This window comes from Podarcis muralis, chromosome 11 (genome assembly GCF_964188315.1).
Source record: "Podarcis muralis chromosome 11, rPodMur119.hap1.1, whole genome shotgun sequence".
NCBI lineage: Eukaryota > Metazoa > Chordata > Lepidosauria > Squamata > Lacertidae > Podarcis > Podarcis muralis.
In genome coordinates, this window is record NC_135665.1 from 56,233,580 (window position 1) to 56,239,579 (window position 6,000).

The window sequence follows — 6,000 nt, forward strand, 5'->3', positions numbered from 1 at the left end:
ATAAACATATATAAAAACATAATAAAACATTTTAAAACTCCCCTGTACAGTGCTGCCTTCAGATGTCTTCTAAAGGTTGTATTGTTACTTGCCGCCTTGGCTTGGGGGTCGCAAAGCCATCCAAGTTGGCCATCCCTACATCTTGTGGTTGGGAAATGTCCTAGTAGCCATTGATAGTCTTATGCTGGTCGGGGGGGGGGGTGCTGTATGATTGAGACTGTGTAGGCTGCCCTCAACTCCTTGAAGGAAGGAGAGGGGTAGCAAGAGAAGAGGGTATCCTATGCCACTCAAAGCTGCCAACTCCAGGGCAGATGGCCAGGCTCTCTGGAATGGCCGCAACTCTTCAGCAGGGCTAGTACAGACATCTGATGTAAGCAGATGTGGCTCGCATTTGTCAAGGCTCGCTGGAGCAGCTGCTGTTGGCTGCCATTCAGTGTGTACTTAAAGGAAAGGCTCTCTGAGGGCGAAGACAGTATTTTGGCTCTGGTCTGTTTAGGCCTAGCTGCTTTGTTCACCTTGACAACAGCGGGGCCACCATGATGCTGGCCGTATTTCAATCCGGCACTCTCCGCGAACTCGCAATAGTGGCCTCCTTGTATGAAGTAAAGGGAAGCCGGTGATCTGGCTCTGCGCCTGAGGGGGCAAAGACATTCGTTCAGTGACTACTTGGGCACCATCACTGGGACAGTCTGTCAAGTCTGTCAGTAAATGCCTCGTTAAGCAACAGGGGTCCCCCATAATATTGACTTAGTGTTAATGAGAGTCTGTGCTTTAATAGACACCAGGGATGATCTGCCACTAAAATTAATCATGGTGTTTGCTAAACTACAAGCTGTTAACAGGCAAGAGAACTTGCTACTGGAATTTTTAGTTTATTATCCCTCCTCTTTTTTTGGGGGGGGGGGGGTTGGACCAGTATTCAAGTCAGATTTGAAGGGATGAGTCAGGGACTGATGATGATTTTACTGATTAAAAAAAAATTGCTTGCAGAAATTGATTTTTTCACATTCATTTGTCGATCTGTGCATGGATTAAGGAACACCTAGTTATCCATCACAGGGCATCACAAGAAGGAACTCAAATGATGAACAAAGGGTTCATAAGGGGAGAGGTGATTTTGAGGTGCTGCAATCCTGAGCCATTTCAGGCTTTATAGGTCAAAACCATCACTTTGAACTGGACCTGAAAACTAATTGGCAGACAGTGCAATTGGACCAGGGTTGGCATTATATGCTTAAACCATCCGTGAGCAACCTGGTCACTGAATGCTGCACCAGCTGAAGTTTCCAAACCATCTTCAGAGTCAGCCCTATGTATAACACATTGCATTAATCTAACCTAGAAGTTACCAGAGCATAGACAACAGATGTTAGGCTATTCCTGTCCAGGTAGGGACACAGCTGGGCCGCCAGACAAAGCTAATGGAAGACACACTGTGCCACCGAAACCTCCTAAACCTCAAGCAACAGCAATGGCTCCAGAAGTAACCCTGAGCTGTGTACCTGAGGAGTGTAAGGTAAAAAGGTAAAAGACCCCTGGATGGTTAAGTCCAGACAAAGGGGGGCTGTGGCGCTCATCTCGCTTTCAGGCCGAGGGAGCTGGTGTTTGTCCACAGACAACTTTCCGGGTCATGTGGCCAGCAGGACTAAACTGCTTCTGGCACAACGGAACACCGTGATGGAAACCAGAGCTCATGGATGTGCTGTTTACCTTCCCACTGCACCGGTACCTACTTATCTACTTGCACTGGTGTGCTTTCGAACTTCTAGGTTGGCAGGAGCTGGGACAGAGCAGTGGGAGCTCACCACCGTCACAGGGATTCGAACCACTGACCTTCTGATCAGCAAGCCCAAGAGGCTCAGTGGTTTAGAGCACAGCGCCACCTGTAACAGCATCAAGAACAGGCGACGTCCCAGGAATCTGATCTAGGGAACCACCCACTAACAGTGCCTCAGTCTTATCTGGATTGACCTTCATTTTATTGGCTCTCATCCAGTCTGTTATCAAGGCAAGGCAACAATCCAACACTTTCACTGCCACACCTGCAGAGGTAAGGGAGAAGTAGAGCTGTGTATTATCAGCATATTGCTGGCAACGTACTCAAAAAAACTGGGTAACTTCATAGGGTTGCTATATTTCCGGAGCTAAAAATCTGGACAAAGTAAGTTGTTGAGCTCTTTTGGTGTGAGCCCGCCACCCCCCCCCTACCCCCCCGGCCTGCCACTACCGCCAAGCCCAAAATAAAGCCTGAGCCACCCGCACGTACGACAACAGCCTGAAACGCAGCCACAGCCTGAAACAGAACCGGAGCTGCCAGAGCCTGAACCCGAGCTGCTCGTGCACACAAACAATTGAAAACAAAAAACCCAAAATTCAGACTAATAATAATAATAATAATAATAATTTTATTTATACCCCGCCATCCCTAGCCAGAGCCGGGCTCAGGGTGGCTAACACCAGTAAAATTACAGTAAAAACATAATGGGGGGGGGGGGACAATTTAAAATACAGGTTAAAATGCAATTTAAAATGCAGCCTCATTTTAAAAGTAGCCCATAAGTCAAAAGCGTAAGGGGAGAGAAACACAAGGGTCAGACTGAGTCCAAACCAAAGGCCAGGTGGAACAGCTCTGTCTCGTAGGCCCTGCGGAAAGATGTCAAGTCCCGCAGGGCCCTAGTCTCTTGTGATGGAGCATTCCACCAAGTCGGGGCCAATACTGAAAAGGCCCTGGCCCTAGCTGAGACCAATCTAACCACCTTGCAACTTGGGACCTCCAAAATGTTGTCGTTTGTGGACCTTAAGGTCCTCTGCTTATTTGCTTACAGTTGTAAAAATCCCAGCGGATGGGCATGTCCAGGACATGTCCAGGATTTCCTGAACATATGGCAACCCTAGTGTAGATGTTAAACGGCACGAGGGATAAAACTGAACCCTGAGGAATCCCACATTGAGGATTCCACAGGACCAAAGAGCACCCCCAAGCATCACCCTCTGGAAATGACCATTCAGGTCAGTGGTGTTGCTTGAGCAAACAGGGCCCAGGGTGGGCAGGTACATGTCGGAGGAGTGCGCGGGGGGCCAGCACCGGGAGACGGGGCACGGAGGGTGAAGGAGCTGGCCGCAACACACAGCCCTCACCCCCGACCTCACCGGAACGGCCCCACACCATACCGGAGCCAAGTAGGGGCACGCTATGCTGCCTGCCCGCCCACACGGGGAGGGGGGTAGTCCAGCCAGCTGTTGTGGCAGTTGGCAGGAGTGATGTAAGTGCCCCAACACCAGCACCCTGAGCGCAGCCCATCCCAGTGCTCCTCTCCGTGAGCATTGGTTACTATGACACCAAGGGAGGCGCACTGGGCAGGGCTACACTGGGAGCGCCTCCTGAAAAATCTGGGGCCATAGCCCCTCTGGCACCCCCACACTACACCCATGATTCAAGTAGGACTGGGGCCACTGCAAAACGATGCCACCCACGCCCCAACTCGGACAGCTGCTCAGAAGGATAACATGGCTGCTGGTATCGAAAGCTGCTGAGAGGCCGGGGAGACTTAACAAGATTTTTGGGTGAAGGGCAGTACAGTGGTACCTCGCGTTACAGGCGCTTCAGGTTACAGATTGTTATGTACTGAGTTGAATAAGATCCAAAATGCAGCAGCCTGATTGGTCCTAGAACAATAGGATCCAGAATGCAGCAGTCTGATTGGTCCGCAGGAGCCACCCAATCCAGCTCCAGGTGGAAGTGTATCCGCAACCTGATTGGCCTACAGGAGAATCCCGGAATTAGCCAATCATGAGGGGCCCATTGTGTAAATAATATATATAAAGCAGACAGTTTGGGGAAAACTTCCATTCCTCACTACTATGAGCAGAATAGGTAAAGGTAAAGCTACCCCTGCCCATACGGGCCAGTCTTGACAGACTCTAGGGTTGTGCGCCCATCTCACTTAAGAGGCCGGGGGCCAGCGCTGTCCGGAGACACTTCTGGGTCATGTTGCCAGCGTGACAAAGCTGCATCTGGCGAGCCAGCGCAGCACACGGAAACGCTGTTTACCTTCCCGCTGGTAAGCGGTCCCTATTTATCTACTTGCACCCGGGGGTGCTTTCGAACTGCTAGGTTGGCAGGCGCTGGGACCGAGCAACGGGAGCGCACCACGCTGCGGGGATTCGAACCGCTGACTTTCGATCGGCAAGCCCTAGGCGCTGAGGCTTTTACCCACAGCGCCACCCACATCCCTATGAGCAGAATAAAGAGCATGAAATCCACACTCGACTCCCAAGTATATTTCACAGATGCTTCAGGTTACAGACTCTGCTAACCCAGAAATAGTACCTCGGGTTAAGAGCTTTACCTCAGGATGAGAACAGAAATTGTGCAGCAGCGGCAGCAGGAGGCCCCATTAGCTAAAGTGGTACCTCAGGTTAAGAACAGTTTCAGGTTAAGAACGGACCTCCAGAACGAATTAAGTTCTTAACCCGAGGTACCACTGTCTACAAATTTAATAAACAATAATAAGCCTTGATTGAAATGGATCAAGATGCTTGTATCTCTCTCTCTCTCTCTCTCTCTCTCTCTCTCTCTCTCTCTCTCTCTCTCTCTGATTTGAGATTTAATCTATAAACTCCAACAGGCATTGGCTCCCAAGGAGTCAGCCCATATTTCACCAGCAGGAAATATGAGAGCCACCAAGAAGACCAAATGTCAGACGCCTTGTTAGTTAGATGAAATAAAGAGCAGAGTCACCAGCGTCATTCTTCCTGGGATTTGGAAACGGCTCCATGCACAATTTATTTCCAAATTTACAAGCCACCTTTCAACCCTCCCAAGACAGCTCACAACAGATTAAAAACATGAAATTCATCCACGGCATAATTGCTAGCCATGTCTCCACATTCTATAAAATGCTCAAGCATCTTAAAATGTTGTAATAGCAGGAGGGAACAGAAGAAAAGCAGGGTAAATGTAAAAACGAGCAGAGGAGCAGAAAGGGTTTTTAAACCGCCACAGCTAAGTACGAAACATGGAAAATACCGTATTTTTCACCCTATAGGACGCACCGGCCCATAGGACGCACCTAGCTTTTTTGGGGGGGGGGAATCAAGGGGAAAAATTTATTCCCCCCCCCCAGGTTTGCGCAGCCATCCCCAAGCTAGAAGAAACTCCGTCTCCCTCTTCTGCCTTCAGGGACAGCCTCTCTAGCCTCCGTGGGGCAGCGGCTTGCCCCGCTGTCCCCCGAGCTTATGGGGCTGGCGATGGGGAGAAGCAAGCTTGCTTCTCCCCCCCGCCAGCCTCCAGATCAGGTCGGGGAATAGCGGGGTGGCGGCGCTCCGCCTCCCCACTATCCCCCGAGCTTGTGGGGCTGGCGGGGGGGGAGAAGTAAGCTTGCTTCCCCCCCCCCCCGCCAGCCTTCAGATCAGGTCGGGGAATAGCGGGGTGGCGGCGCTCCGCCTCCCCACTATCCCCCGAGCTTGTGGGCTGCAGGCTGCTGCCTGCAAGCTTTGGGAGCCGGTGGGACCTCCCGCCGGGCTTGCAAGGCTTGCGGATAGCTTCCTGAAGCCTGGAGAGCGAGAGGGGTCGGTGCGCACCAACCCCTCTCGCTCTCCAGGCTTCAGCGAAAGCCTGCATTCACCCCATAGGACGCACACACATTTCCCCTTCATTTTTGGAGGGGAAAAGGTGCGTCCTATAGGGCGAAAAATACGGTACCAAGTAGAAAGAGTTTGGAACCAAACATCTCCAGGGCTTTCCTTTATCCTGAGTCTCCCTATGACAGACTCCCGGTGGAGGCAAATGGAGCACTGCTCCATCAATGCCAGTCTGTCCTCAACCAGCCACACCTGTCTGCTTTCTTACAACCAGTCCGGGGCAGTGGCCGTCTTCGGGCCCCCAAATTTCAGTGTGAGATGCTAAAAAAGGAAGTTCAGGAAATGACACTCTTTCCAACTTCCTCTTAAAAACTCTATGAGCTTTTCACGGCTTAGCTTAATTCAGCTGTAGATCTC